Source organism: Nelumbo lutea, chromosome 1 (assembly GCF_056320005.1).
Source record: "Nelumbo lutea isolate HS-2025 chromosome 1, American lotus-T2T, whole genome shotgun sequence".
Taxonomy (NCBI): domain Eukaryota; kingdom Viridiplantae; phylum Streptophyta; class Magnoliopsida; order Proteales; family Nelumbonaceae; genus Nelumbo; species Nelumbo lutea.
The window spans coordinates 58,145,848-58,161,667 of NC_142684.1; the positions used below are offsets into that span (position 1 = coordinate 58,145,848).

A 15,820-nucleotide genomic window follows, 5' to 3' on the forward strand; every position below is an offset into this window, starting at 1 on the left:
TCGGTAGTTGATTTCAAACGTTGAAGTTTGTTTGTGCAAAATATATTTATATAGAGATACACACACACACACACACATATATTATTGTTTCAAAATGTTTGCAAAAGGTTTTAATTCTTGGGATCTATGTGAATAGAGAGTGCAACACTATACCTTGTAGCCGAGGGAGAGGTTTTCTCTTGTCGGGCAGTGTTTGATGATTATGGGTTGAAAGGTTAAGTGTAAGACCATTAAAGGTAATACTTAATGGGTTAATCTTGCATCTGCCCACAGTTGTTGAGTTTTATAAGGTAGATAGATCCAAGAACCATTTAGTGTAAATGTTGGGCCCACTAAGAACCCATGGTTATGGACTCAGGGGTTCACTGTCTCCTATAGTGAATTCAGTCAAGCCTTGTAACAAAGGTTGGGCTGAACCCATGTGGCTGATTTGTAGATCAATGTTAGGGTCCCACGCCATACAAGAGAGCCAACTGGGCAACAGGTTAAGAAGTAAGTGAGCACATAAGTTTAATGGGCCTAAGGCCCAATTCGAACTAGGCTTAAGTTAGTTAATTAAAAGGGGGCAAATTCAATTTTAAACTTATCAGGATTAGCTGAAGGGTAAGATAAGTCTTATCCATTTAATAGTCCAGATCCAAATATAAGATTTGGATTAGGAAACTCTCTCCTAATTAGATTAGGAGGTTGATCCAGAGAAGGCTATAAATAGGGGGCAAATTTTTCAGATTAAACACACAACAGCAAATTGTAGAATTCTTCCCCAGTTATTGCCGCCCCTACCCAACTCGATCTCCACTTGTGGATCTGATCAAGAACTGTTCTTGATATTTCTTCTTGGTAGAAGAAGCAATCTGAAGTCGTGCTCACCAGTACTTACCCAATTCTTGCAGAAGAATTCAGGTTCTTGCTGAAGAACCATCATGTTGATCCTGCTTCACTACACATTGTGTCATCTTTAGTGGAAGCGGGTTTTGGTCTTTTTTTTGGGCGTGAACACCTGCATTGGGAGTTACTGCTACTTCGTATCTGGTATATCCCTCACTTCTTATTGGTTTCAGATCTGGTCCGATTTTGGATTCAAGAACATACCTTGAAAATGCAACTTTCTAAATTAGGGAATATGATTCCTAGATGGGAGCAAATGAAATTTTTGAAATTTTGCCCAACCTTCCTGTAATGTTCGGCTATCCATATGATGGATCTCCCATCCTTTCAGTTTTGGGAAGGACAAAGGGAAAAGAGAAGAAGAAATGAATAGAAAATTTGGGGCAAGTATGCATAATAAAAAAAAAAAAAGAGGATAGAAAAAAATGAAGCATCAATGAAAAACTTGGTCAACCAATTGCTACAAAGAATGAAGAGAAGAGCATGAAAGAAAAAATTGGGGTAGATGTGATGATCGAACCAGTGAGATATCATTCCATAGTGACATTTGTTCTCATGTTTTTATTTTAACCTCACCCATTTATATTTCATCCTATAACAAAGTCCTCCTTGATCACCCGGGTGCATGGCCCATAGCATTTGAAGGCATGAAGAGCACTTTGTTTCATTCATGAATGTGGAATTGTTTAATTGAAGAAAAATGAGAGTGAGAGGATAATCTTGAGTAAAGCTCGAAATATGGATTCAAGCATCTGATATCCATTATAGTTTAACTTTCTTAAGCCTTTATCCCATGTTTCCCTTTATCCTAGGCTACGTTTTGTCCTAATCAAAAGTCTTCCTCGATCCTTGAAAAGTAGGCAACTAGCACTAGACAGACCTGAATGAGTTGGCAAAAAAAAAAGGAAGGAGAAAATAGATAAAAAAAGGAAAGAATAAATCGCCTGGTTATTCCTTAAAGATAGGGATAAAATGGTAAAAAAAGGAAGAAGAGAGAGAATCTTCTTGTTAAAAGAGCGATGCATCAGGGAACGGGATATCAAAGACAACGAAGTGACCAATTATTGGAAGCATGACAAAATTATTTCTTGATCCAATTAAAGCAAATCTAGCGTCATCCCTCATTTGAGCGTGTCGTCAACACCCATCTGGTTAAATCATCAGCTTTTTAGTACAAAATTGAGCAGTTCTCTTCTTCGAGAGTGATCCTTTTTAATTCATCCAGACTAGGGCGGCCCCCTTCCGATGGGCCTTTCTCGATATGAATCTTTGATCGGCAATCATTGCATATCCAATGTTTATGTCTTTGAGATTTGAAATATATCGATCATTATTTTTCAAAAATAAAGTAGTTGCTTTTATATCTCTAATTCAAGTTTGGAAAAAATCCCCGAGGGAACTCTATCTTTGAGTATCCATTATTTTGAATCATCTGAATTTGGAATTTTGCATGTTATCTCTATTGTATTGGGTTTCTAAGCATACCTCTTTTTGTTTTCCAAGAAAAATTCATTGTGCTTTCTCAATTGATTGATCACTTAAAAATTTCATTTGAAAGTCATTACATGATGAATTGCATTTTCCAGTAATCATACAATGCTTTTCAAAATCATTCTGCTTCCAGATAATCATATCATTTCGCTCCCTATGGCACAAAAATAAATGTTTAATCATGGTAATCATATTTTCTTCAAAGTCCCTTGTTGTAGTAAAGCCTTTCATGGCACTAAAGTCCCCTGTGCAGAATATCAGTGTTTTGTTGATTTGTATCATGGCATAACACATCCTGGATATAGAAATCATCATTGTTTTAGTTAAGGATCATTACCTCATCAAGTTTCAGTAAAAAATCATTCATCTAAGTCAAGTTTGTTTCAAAGCCCTTCATGGCATCAAAGTCTCTTGTGGCATTAAAGTCTGTTACGGCACCACAGCCCTTCATGGTACCAAAGTCCTTCGCGATAGAGTATTAATGTTTCGCGGCTTAACGTACATAGAATTTATCTATTCAAATCATGAAAATATCATTTGAATTACATCAGTATCAAAGTCTCTCTCTCATGGCGTCAAAGTCCCTTGTGACATTAAAGTCTGTTATAGCATCAAAGCCCTTCATGGTACCAAAGTCCTTTGCGATAGAGTATTAATGTTTTGCGGCTTAATGCACATAGAATTTATTTGTTTAAATCATGAAAACCTCATTTGAATTATATCAGTATCAAAGTCCATTGCGGCGTCAAAGTCCCTTGTGGCATTAAAGTCCGTTACAGTACCAAAGCCCTTCATGGCACCAAAGTCCCTCACAGCAGAGTGTTAATGTTTTATGACTTAACGTACATAGAACTTATCTGTTCAAATCATAAAAATCTCATTTGAATTATATTTATATCAAAGTCCCTTGTGGCATTAAAGTCCATTATAGCGCCAAAGCCCTTCATGGCACTAAAGTCCCTCGCGGTAGAGCATTAATGTTTGACGGCTTAATGCACATAGAATTTATCTATTTAAATCATGAAAATCTCATTTGAATTATATTAGTATCAAAGTCCCTCGCGGCATCAAAGTCCCTTATGGCATTAAAGCCTGTTATGACACCAAAGCCCTTCATGGCACTAAAGTCCCTCGCGACAAAGTATCAATGTTTTGCAGCTTAACGCACATAGAAGTTATGTGAATCTCATTTGAATCATATCAGTATCAGTCCCTCACGGCGTCAAAGTCCCTTGTGACATTAAAGTCCGTTACGGCATCAAAACCCTTTATAACACCAAAGGCCCTCGTAGTTTCCTACCTCACAACAAAGAGGGGCAGCTATCAACACCCGATTTTTGCTCGGTCCACCGCCTGAACCTCCAATTTACCTCAAACACTTCCAATATCTCCGAAACACCAAAAAATACAAAAATCCCGAATTTCACCCCAAGATCCCTTAAATCCACCATTAAACCTGCCCTATACCTATCCGATGGCCCTGATCAACCCCCACTTACACCTTAGCCATTAGATCAGACACAACATCTCCCAAACACACATACCCATGAATTTGAACTCAAAATTCCTCTGTTCACCCATCCATTAAGAAAAGATTCCTTTTCAACCCCACTCCACGGTCAAACCCATCTCAACCCTCCATTTGATGGCCCAAAAATCCCCACCATTGAACCAAAAGACCCAGTTTGACCCATTTCCTCAAAACTACCAAAGTACCCCTTGATCAAATTCCCAAATTACCCCTTGCACCAACTTTCCAAAATACCCCTTGGACTAATTACCAAAATCCCTCCTAAATTCCCAAATTACCCCACACCAAATTCACAAATTACCCCTTGCACAAAATTCCCAAAATACCGATTGGACCAATTACCAAAATACCCCCTTGGCCAAATTCCTAAAATACCCACCCCCTTGACCAAAATTACCAAAATACCCTTTATTTCAAATATCCAAAACTCCCCTCCTACCCTAAATTCCCAATTCCCAAAATGCCCTAGGCCAAATTACCAAGATACACCTAACCTAATTCCCAAATTACCATCTTTCCAAATTACCAAAATACCCTAGACCAGATTACCCAAATTACCCCTTGGATCAATTCCCAAATTACCCTATCTTCCAAAAGTTACCAAAACCCCCCTTACCCAAAATTACCAAAATACCCTTTTCCAAATTCCTAAAATACCCCTCACACCAAATTATCAATTTATCCCAAAAAATCATGAAAATACCCTTTTAAACCCTAACTTACTGAAAACCCCCTCCATCTTGAGAGTTGGCACAACCTTCCCTTCCTTCCTATTATAAATAGGAAGCTCCCTTCTCAAGAAAAGGGGGTCGGTAAGAGGTCGAAGGGGAGGAGTAAGGGGTCGGATGATAGCAGAAAATTTCAAGAGAAAGAGAGAGGGTGAGAATAAAAATTTTTGAGAGAGAGAGAGAGAGAGAGAGAGAGGAAGAAGAGGCGAGAGAGAGCTATCCCATTTTTCTGAGAATCGAAAGAGAGAAAACTAAGAAAGGAAGGTAGACAGAAGAGGAAAGGGGTGATCAAGTTGAGAAAGAGAGAAAAGCGGAGATAGAGGGTAGAGACGATTTGAGAGAGAAAGAGGGTTTAAGCTAGAGAGGGAGATGGATAACGAACAAGAGAGAGAGAGAGAGAGAGGCTGACCTAATCTTCCTGTTCTATTCCTAGTTGTCGAAGATGCCATTTTGCCTATTGTTGTTGCCGTATTAATCCCATTGCATCATCAACTTTCTCAGATCTTCGTAGGTATCCATTCAACGACTGTCCAAGCCAGTCAAAGTTCCCAAACCAAGAATTTTCAATTGTTTTAGGTTACATGAGGTAAAATGTTTTACCTCATCTCCTTGATCCTTATCTTTTTTTATTAGTTCTTTCTTCCAATTAGTTTTTGTGTGCTAAGCTTAAGTTTGGATGTGAGAATCGGTGCTTCCCTTAGTGACTGAGAGGTTGAAGCATTTCTTTGCTCTCTTCAGACCAATCAGCTGAGTTCGAAGGTGGGGGTCCGATAGAAAAGGAGTGAGAATTCACCCTTTTGCTCAGACCCCTACGTCCAAAAGGGGGTTGGTCTAGAGGAAAGGAGAGAAGCTTTCAAGTCCTCCCACATCAGGGTGAACCTAAATTTTCACATCGACTCCAAGAGAAAAAGGGAAATCTGGTATTCACACTGACAAGAGAGAGGGGTGCATAACCCCTTCCCCCTCTCTCTCAACTTACTCAGAATAGCCTTATCTTATCCGGATGGTATGGAGTCACTATTAACTCCAAAATATTTTACCAAATGCAATTTCGGGAGACCCATCACTCCCAGTAATGTATTATGATGGGTGGCAACTCCATTAATTCAGTCATGAAGTGAAGTGTCGGGGGGATTTTTCAGACGTTCATAGCTGGCAATGTTGGCTACGCCATGGGAATCAGTCTCATTGGATTGAGAGACAAGAGTTACATTCTCATGATGAGAAATCTAATGAGATTGTAATTGGCAGTGAACTTCGTCTTGCAATACCAAAGAGTATGCTTTCTCCGATAGTAGGAAGCAAATCCACTAAGAATATTTGAGGTTGCATATTAGAGTATATATCATCTAATCCCATGAGAAATTCGTTTAACACTATGGGTGATATCTCGATGTATAACATTCAAAATCACTACAACAAATTTCATCTCTAACGGCGTTTTTTATGGTGGCATTTTGTTTATTGCTGCTATTGATTATCTTTTGTGGCATATTTTGAAAATGCCACCAAATAAAAGCTGTTATATGTACGTACATTTTAAGTGGCAGATGTTAAATTGCTGCTAAATCATTTTAAAAACGCCACTCATTGCATTTTATTGTAATGCATGTGTCTTTAAAATACAATATTAAACGCCGCTACATTTGTGGTTTATTTCAACCATTTATTTTAGTTGAAATCAATGGTTAGAAATTATTCGTAACTTGAAGAGAATACTAAAAGAAAAATAGCTTTCATTCCCGTGCGCATCTCCTTCGTCTCTCCCAAACCTCGTCTCCCTTTTCGTTTCCCTCTGTTCTTGCTAGAAACGGCAAGCATCTCCTTCCTCTTTCCCTAACCTCGTCTCCCTCTATTCTTGCTAGAAACCGCATGCATCTCCTTTGTCTCTCCCTAAATTTGTCTCCCTTTGTTCTTGCTAGAAACCGCGCACATCTCCTTCACTGCTCGTGCTAGATGCTAGAAGTTGTTGCTCGTGAAAGAACACCAAGAGCTTTTTCATCATCTGCCCATTCTCTTTGGTGCTCTCCATTTAGGTATGCTCCTTCCCTCTTCGTCTACATTTGCTCATGCAAGATTTCGATAGTCATTCTTTTAAGGATTAATTTGTTTTAGTATTCTCTTTTCCAATTTCAATTTGTAATTTATTTGGTTGTTAGTTCTGTATCAAGTTTGAATTTTTCTACTATTTTCTTTTATTCTTTTTGTTGGTGAAGATGAGGTCACTGTAACTAAGGAGGAGAAGCTTTGAGACGCGTTTGAAGATACTGTCTTTACAATGTTATTTGCCCCCACTCAGTTTTACTGAGTTTGCTATTGGGTTACAGGCAAATTCGTTCCCATGATACAATAGAGCCTTGGGCGAGAATCTGCAACCAGCAAAGTTGAAGAGTCTCCAAAGAAACCTTCTGTGAGACTGTAACAGACAGGACTGAGAGAGAGAGAGAGATAGTGAATTTCGAAATTGTGTTTTTGGAGTCTGATTCATGCTCCTTAAATAACTTGTGAAGAGGTATGAGGAAAAGGTAGGTGTTGGTTTAGAGAAGGCACCTTGAACAGTTACAATTTCAACCATTGTGACTGTTTAAAAAGTTGTTAACAGTTGGTGACTGTTAACTTTGAATTGTGCCTCTTGATCACACCCGATCGAATCATGACCGTTGATCTCATCAATGGTGATCAACGGTCATCAACGTACCAAAACCAGAGCCACCCATCGCAAGCCATGCGGGTGCGAGCAAAGTGCAAGCAAAGTGCGCCTCTAAAGCGCCTCATTGCGCCACACACACGCGCGCACACGCGTGCGCGGTATCGAATCCCCATACTCTCCTCTACTAATTCTAAGGAGTGTAAATCAGCTCCTATTGAAATATTGAAAACAAAACTTATAATTTTCCAATGCGGGACAAGTTCAAAACTGGGTTTTTGTAAGAGAAAAAACTGATTTTTTCAAACAAGTGTACAGGTGCAATTTCTCATGTAATTGACCAATCAAACCCATTGGATTTAATCTCTTATGAGATTAAAATCCAACAATCCCCCACATTGATTGATCAATTACTTAGTTCTCTCTCAATCCAAACTACTATGACACAGTTATGCATACAAAAGGTGTTTATCAACTTAAACCTCTTATTAGTATAGTTATCTCAGAGCCTTGTCAAAGTTATTGGTGGTAAGACCTTAAACCAACTACTCTCAAGACAGACCGGAGACACCTATACACATAAAAATGTTCAGTCTCTACAAGAGTTTCAAATTTTGCTCAACACTATTATGGCCATGTGCTTCTTTCCTGGTTTAATGAACAATCCCGAGAGCAAACCCAAACCCTCATGAGAAGCGGCACCACTTCTATTTTCACATAGGTGAAGTTCCACTATGTGCTCCGTTATTTGACACATTTCAGAACTTTATTAAGAGTTTATCTCAACCTCTCATCATAACGGACAACACTGTTTTATGTCGAAGACCCAGTATGTATGAAGCTTCTCCAAGATCTTTCATGGAGAACTGCTGTGATAGTCATACCTTGACCAAAGTCAACATTCCTACATCATTCCCAATGAGTGGCTCTGATAGTCATATCTTGAAAGAACACCTTCTATCCATCTGCGCAGGGGCAGATCTGATTTTCTTTTGGTTCAAGATTTGAACCTGTGGCTCTGATACCACTGAAAGAATGGTAGGATCCATCTAATGGATGCCATAAAGGTTGCGGAATGGGTGGGCGAATTTCAAAAATTTCCTACCTTCTCTCAACTGGGAATCATATTCCCTAAATTTAGAATACAATATTCAAGGATCCTACTTGAACCATAATCAAACCAGATCTATACCAAAAGATAAATGGGAGGAATATACCTGATCCGGAGAAGCAGTATCTCACAAAGTTGGTGTTCACGCCCAAAGAATGCTCCAAGATCCGTTCTTGCTGAAGATGACACAGTTGTGAATGGAACAGAACCAGCAGGGTGCATCCTACACACTGGATCCTTCACAAGAATCCTCTGGAAGTACTAAACACTGAATCTTTTTCAGTCTTTCTTGCAAGACTGATGTCAAGAACAGATTTCTTGACTTTCTTTTCTGCAAAGATCTAATCTTGCAATGGCAGATGGCGGCGGCAGGAGGAGATCTCCAAAACGAAAAAGGCTGAACTGCTTTTTTTTCTTTTTCTGGAGAGTATGAGATCTTATCTGAATTCGCAGGAACCTTTCTTGCGATTTTTCTTGGTTCGAAATCTCCTCCTTTCTTCTTGATTAAGAAACCTCCTTATTAGGAGTTATCCCAATCCAAATCAGTATTTGGATAGAGGATAATCTTAATCCTTTTTGCAGATAGAGTTAGCTTACTCCTGATCTTATCAGGAGGTTACCAGATTCAAATCTAATTTGAATTTGGTCTCTAAGAGTGGATAAGGCTAAAGCCCCAATCCTTTTACTAACTTTAATCTCAAATTCGCCCCATTAATGGGTGATCATATCAGCCCACCTCGAAATGGGCTTTTGGCCCATTAAGTGTTCAGTGTCTAATTACTTTCCAATCTGCTGCCCAGTTGGGCTTCTTTGTATGGCGTGGGACCCAAGCATTGATCTACACACCAACCACATGGGTTCGGCCCAGCCTCTAAAACAAGGCCCAGCCGAATTCACTGAAAAACTCAATGAACCCCTTGAGTCCATCATATGGACCCTATGGGCCCAACACTTACATTAAGTGGTCCCTGGGCCAAGCCATCTTATAAAAACCCAGGGACTGTGGGCAGGTGCAAGATTAGCCCATCAGGTATTATCCTCAATGGTCTTACACTTAACCTCTCAGCCCTTAATGATCAAGCACTACCCGACAAGAGAGGACCTCTCCCTCGGCTGCAAGGAACAGTGCCGCACTCTCCTCTCACATGGATCCCGGGAATTAAAACCATTTGCAAACAATTTGAAACCGCACACACACACACACACACACATATATATATATATTAATTTTGCAAAACAAAATTCCAACGATTGAAATCAACTGCCGGCAGTTTGGTTTCCATCAGAGAGAGTGCATTCCCGATCATTACCCTTTGTCCGACAAAGTGGCTGATTCTGTCACTATGATCACCCACTCAGATGAATTCTCAAACTGCCCCAACATACCCAGGTTTTGATCCCCGCTAAAGATCTCACTGAATGGCATATCAAAGGCAACCTGATCCAACACCTAGTGAAATGTCATAATCGAGTCTAGGGGTCAGGTGTAATTTTCCAGTTTTGCCCATCTATCTCCAAGGTCTAGGGCAAGACTGGAAATCTGGTCCGGTTCAAGGATTCAAGTAATCCCATACTACATGTGCCTCGGGTCTTACCCTGGTGGCTGAGACAGGCCATCCCAACACTTGGTGGCACATCAGCATCAGCCTTGGCAGGATAAATCTCCCCAGACTTATCCAATGGCTGTGAACATTTAAAACTAACATGAGTCTCTATAAATGTCCAGTTTTAGGGTTTTACACAGAATTAAACCAAACAACATGAATCAAACATGCACTTTATTTATTTTCACTAAATAACAAAAGTACATCAAATCAGATTGAAGCTAAGGGCATACAAAACTGTCTAACATAGATGCATCTATCGGCACTATTATGTTTAAAACCAAAATGTAGAATGCAAGAATCAAATTTCTCATGCCACTGTTTAGGTGCTTGTTTTAATCCATATAGTGATTCAACCAGTTTACAGACTTTCTTCTCGTTTTCAAGAAAAACAAATCCTTCTAGTTGTTCCATGTAAACCTCTTCATTTAAATCATCATTTAATAAAGCAGTTTTAACATCCATTTGGTGAATAGATAAGTGATAAATGGATGCTAATGCTATAAGTGTTCTAATAGAAGTTGTTCTAGCCACTGGTGCATAGGTGTCAAAGTAATCAATCTCCTCCTTTTGACTAAATCCTTTGGCTACCAATCTAGCCTTAAAAGTTTGCACAGTTCCATCAATGTTGTATTTTCTTCTAAACACCCATTTACATTTTATTGGTTTTGATCCTGGATGCAGATCTACTAGTACTCATGTGTTATTTAACATTATTGAATCAATTTCATCATTTATAGCTTCCTTCCAAAAGGCAGCATCTCTAGAGGTCATGGCCTCATTATAGGTTTTTTGATCATTTTCAATGTTTAAGACAATGGGTATTTTATTTAAAATCTTCTCTCTATCAGCCTTAACCAAAAATACAATTGACTGAGTAGAGATAAAATCAGAACCTAAGTGTTTCTCTGTTCTTTGTCTTTGACTTCTTCTAAGTCCTATTGTAGGTGTTATAGTTGTGTCATTTCTTCTTTCAGTTTCATTATTATCAACAGGTATTGAGATCTGAGTTTCTCTGTCATTTTCTGTGTTCATTTTCTACAGGTTCAGAACACAGTTTATTTTCAAAGAATTCAACATCTCTAATTTCAATTATTATGTTGGACTCTAAGTCTAGAAGCCTATAGGCCTTGCTATGCTCTGCATATCCAACAAACATACTTTTCTTAGCTCTAAGTCCTAATTTGGTTCTTTTAGGATATGGAACTCTATAATATGCTAAGCACCCCCACACTTTTAGATATGCTAAATTAGGTTTTCTTCCTGTCCATAATTCATATGAGCATTTGTTATTAATTCTAGAAACAATTATGTTATGTAAATGGCAGGCTGTTAGGAGTGCTTCCTCCCACAGGTTTAAGGGTGCATTAGCTTTTAACAACATGCAGTTTATCATTTCTGTAAATGTTCTATTTTTCCTTTCTGCCAGGCCATTCTGCTGAGGGGTATAGAGAGCAGAACACTGATGTATTATTCCAAATTCTTCACAGAAAGAATTAAACTCATTTTTAAAGTATTCAACACCCCTATCACTTCTAAGGATTTTAATTTTCTTTTCTAGTTAATTTTCAACTTCAGTCTTATATAGTTTAAACATGTCAAAGGCTTCATCCTTAGTTCTCATAAGGTAGACATAGGTGTACCTAGAAAAGTCATCTATAAATGTTATGAAGTATCTCTTGCCTCCTCTAGTTAATACACCATTAAGTTCACAGATGTCAGAATGGATTAGTTCTAGAAGTTGAGAATTTCTCTCAACACTAGGGAAAGGTTTTTTAGCCATTTTAGATTTTACACATATTTCACATTTTCCAGTTGATTCATTACTGTAAGCAATTATACCTAGTTTGTTCATGTTCTTTATGGATTTAAAATTCAAGTGTGCTAATCTATCATGCCATAAAGAGAAAGAATCAACAATATAAGCAGAAACTTTTCCTTCATTAATACTTAATTTGAACATACCATTACAACCATATCCCTTTCGAACAAACATCCCATTCTTGGATATGATTAGTTTGTCAGATTCAAAGACAACTTTGAATCCTCTCTTACAAACAAGATTTACTGAGACCAAGTTCTTTCTAATGTCAAGAACATGGAGAACATTCAAGAGAGTCAGTGTCTTTCCAGAGGTGAAGTTCAACTCTACGTTGCCTCTTCCAACAACTTTGGCACATGTTTGGTTTCTCATCTGTACCTCCTGGCCATCAGTCACTTCTTCATATGTCTTGAATAAGGACTTGTCCTTACAAACATGGACTGTGGCGCCTAAATCAAACCAGCATCCAGAAGACGATTCTGCCATGTTGACTTTAGTAATCATGACCACGAGATTGTCTTCTACCATGTTTGCAGACTTGGTTCCGCTTTTCCGATGTTGGCAGACTCGGGCATAATGCCTCTTCTTTCCACAAACATAACATGATCCTTTCTTGTTGTTGCTCCTTTTGAAGTTCCCATCCTTCTTCTTTACTTGTAATGCAGGGTTAGTCTTCTTTGATTCGTTTTCCACAAAATTTACCTTAGAGTTCAGCATACCGGTCATGGTCTTATCCCTACTGTCTCTAATTCGAGACTCTTCTTCAATATGAAGGTATTGCTGAATTTGCTCCAAGGTAAGTTCTTCAGCCTTGTGTAGAAGCTTTTTTCTGTAATCCTTCCAAGAGGGTGGAAGTTTGGCAATGATTGCTCCCACTTGGAAAGATTCAGGAAGGATGATGTTAAGGGATCGAATTTTATTGACTATCACCTGTAGTTCATGAACTTGCTCCAATATAGGTTTATGGTCGTTCATGGTGAAGTCAAAGTATTCTGCAATAAGATACTTATTCGTACCTGCTTCTTGCACCTTGTATTTGAATTCGATGACCTTCTAGATTTCTTTTGGAGATGCAAGTTCCTTGTAGAAGTTGTAGAGCCGGTCTGAGAAGGCATTCAGTATGTGTCCTCAGCACAGAAGTGAGTCATCTTCCCGTTTTGCTCTTTCCTTCTTTAGTTTCTCAGAGTCTTTGTCAGTGGTTCAGGAAGTGATTGTAGATTCGGGTCCAACAGGTAGTATAGCTTCAGTGTGGTCAGAAAGAAGATCATCTTGTCTTGCCATCGACTGAAATTTGCTCCATTGAACTGGTCTAGTCGAACAAGATCTTGGTTCATCATTTTGATCGAAGTCATGCTTGCTTCCGCCTCCATTGCAGAATAATGTTCTAAAAATGTTGGTGAAGATGGGGTCACTGTAACTTAGGAGGAGAAGCTCTGAGGCGCGTCTGAAGACACTGTTTTTAGAATGTTATTTGCCCCCACTCAGTTTTACTGAGTTTGCTATTGGGTTACAAGCAAATTCGTTCCCAGGATACAATAGAGCCTTGGGCGAGAATCTGCAACTAGAAAAGTTGAAGAGTCTCCAAAGAAACCTTCTGTGAGACTGTAGCAGACAGGACTGAGAGAGAGAGAGAGATAGTGAATTTCGAAATTGTGTTTTTGGAGTCTGATTCATGCTCCTTAAATAACTTGTGAAGAGGTATGAGGAAAATGTAGGTGCTGGTTTAGAGAAGGCACCTTGAACAGTCACAATTTCAACCATTGTGACTGTTTAAAAAGTTGTTAACAGTTGGTGACTGTTAACTTTGAATTGTGCCTCTTGATCACACCCGATCGAATCGTGACTGTTGATCTCATCAATGGTGATCAACGGTCTTCAACGTACCAAAACCAGAACCGCCCATCGCAAGCCACGTGGGTGCGAGCAAAGTGCTCCTCTAAAGCGCCTCATTGCGCCACACACACGCACGCACAGGCGTGCACGCGCATTGCACGGTATCGAATCCCCATACTCTCCTCTACTAATTCTAAGGAGTGTAAATCAGCTCCTATTGAAATATTGAAAACAAAACTTATAATTTTCCAATGTGGGACAAGTTCAAAACTAGGTTTTTGTAAGAGAAAAAACTGATTTTTTCAAACAAGTGTACAGGTGCAATTTCTCATGTAATTGACCAATCAAACCCATTGGATTTAATCTCTTATGAGATTAAAATCCAACATTCTTTCTGCCCCAATATAATGGGTTGTAGTATATATCTCCAAATATAATTGGAAATGCATACATGGGTTTCTCATTCTCTATAAAGTTGCATATTTGGCATGTATAACCATAGTTTTCATTCTTTTTTATCTTGATTACTGAATTAGATGTGCTACTGGGATAGCTGGCAACTTCAGAAAGCCTTTGTGTTAAAATTGGAGAGGCTTTTTCATTTTTTTACAAAGCTTCAAAGAATAAGTCATTTATAAGAAAAGTACTATGCAAGCCACAGTGACTAGAGATTATTATTATATTATGAGGGAGAGATCAATGCATATTAGGAGTGCTCAATAAGATTGGTAATTTGATTGGTTTCATTTTCTTGAAGTTCCTAGAAAATGGTCAGATTCTATGAGAGTCCAAATAACAAATGAATGAATAAATGAACCCATCTTTGTTTCTTTTAGGAAGGGAGGTTGTTCTAACAACGATAACCAGAAGCAAGTGCTCCTTTTTTACTCCAAATATCTTACTAGAACCTTACCCCCATCAAGGGACTATAAATGGAAGACTTTTTGTCATTGGATCTTATCACACCTTGAGTCCTCTGATAATAAGCATTACAACTAAAACGCTTTAGGAGCTAAAGCTTTCTAAGTCACTTTCAATATGTTTTTAATACTATGCCAGTTTTTCACAGTAGAATGAAATATTAGGGTACGGTAAGGAATGGGTACAGGTTGTACCCTTGTAGGTGGAATTGTATAGTTTAGTCATGTCCTTATATATTGCTTACTTAGTTTAAATCTTGTACAGAGTTGGCGTAGTATGCCGAGTTTTCCATGATACGAAAAACTGGAAAAAGTTCAAACCCACTTGTGAAAAGGGGTTTCAACCAGTGTTACATGTAATGTTCTAAGTGGATGAAGTGTCTACTTCTGATTCCAACACTCTATGCATTCCTTTATCCTGGGCTAGATGAGACATATTATGTAGACTCTCAAGAATGCTACAAGGAAATAGAAAGGACTGCATGAGAGTTGGGTGCTGAATTCAAATGGCTAGATGTAACAGACATTCTGTGGACTCTCAAAAGTTTGCATTTTTTTTGTAGATTGATATTACATACTACGCAAGGAGCAATAGTGATCAATGGATGGATGAAGTCTTTTGATTAATATTTTGATATGTTTTTTGAAGTTTCATTTGTATTAGAACAATTCATTTAACATTTATAATATACCTTTTTTGTGTAAATATTATTTTAAGATATAAATGTACGAATTCTATTTGAAATGAGTATTTATTTTCCTGAATTTTGTTTTAAAATTACTGATTTTTAATGATTCTAATATTGAATATGATAGCTGATAAAACAGGTTTTAATTATTTATAGTGGCAGTTATAAACGCCACTATAGGTTCAACCAAACAAACCTATTGCAGCGGTTATAAACGCCAGTACAGGTTCAATCAAATAGATCTATAGCGACACTTACAAATGCCACAACACGTTCATTAAAATAGATCTATTGTGGCGCTTATAAACGCCATGATAGGCAGTTATTGTTATTGTGGTGTTTATAAAATGCACTATAGATGTTATATTTATAGTGGCAATTATATATGCTGCAAAAGACATATATAAATTAATTTTTTAGACTTATAGTGGAATACCCATATGCCGCTATTGACGGATTAAACGCTACTATAGAATTGTTTCCTGTGGTGTTTCTCTAAATGCCGCTATTTCTTATACCGACATAGTTTTTAGCGGCATAAAACGATACGTCACAA

At 38.2% G+C, this 15,820-nt stretch overlaps 1 long non-coding RNA gene across 2 annotated transcripts; it reads left to right on the forward strand.

The window, feature by feature from the left end:
- Window positions 1-4,714: 4,714 nt before the first annotated feature.
- On the forward strand, window positions 4,715-15,320 carry LOC148874712 (uncharacterized). Of its 2 annotated transcripts, none has more exons than XR_016104781.1 (3): window positions 4,715-5,224; window positions 6,561-6,674; window positions 14,841-15,320. It is a non-coding gene; the product is annotated as an uncharacterized LOC148874712 (long non-coding RNA). The 2 variants fall into 2 exon arrangements; XR_016104782.1 differs by having other exon boundaries at window positions 15,139-15,320.
- The last annotated feature ends 500 nt before the right edge of the window (window positions 15,321-15,820 follow it).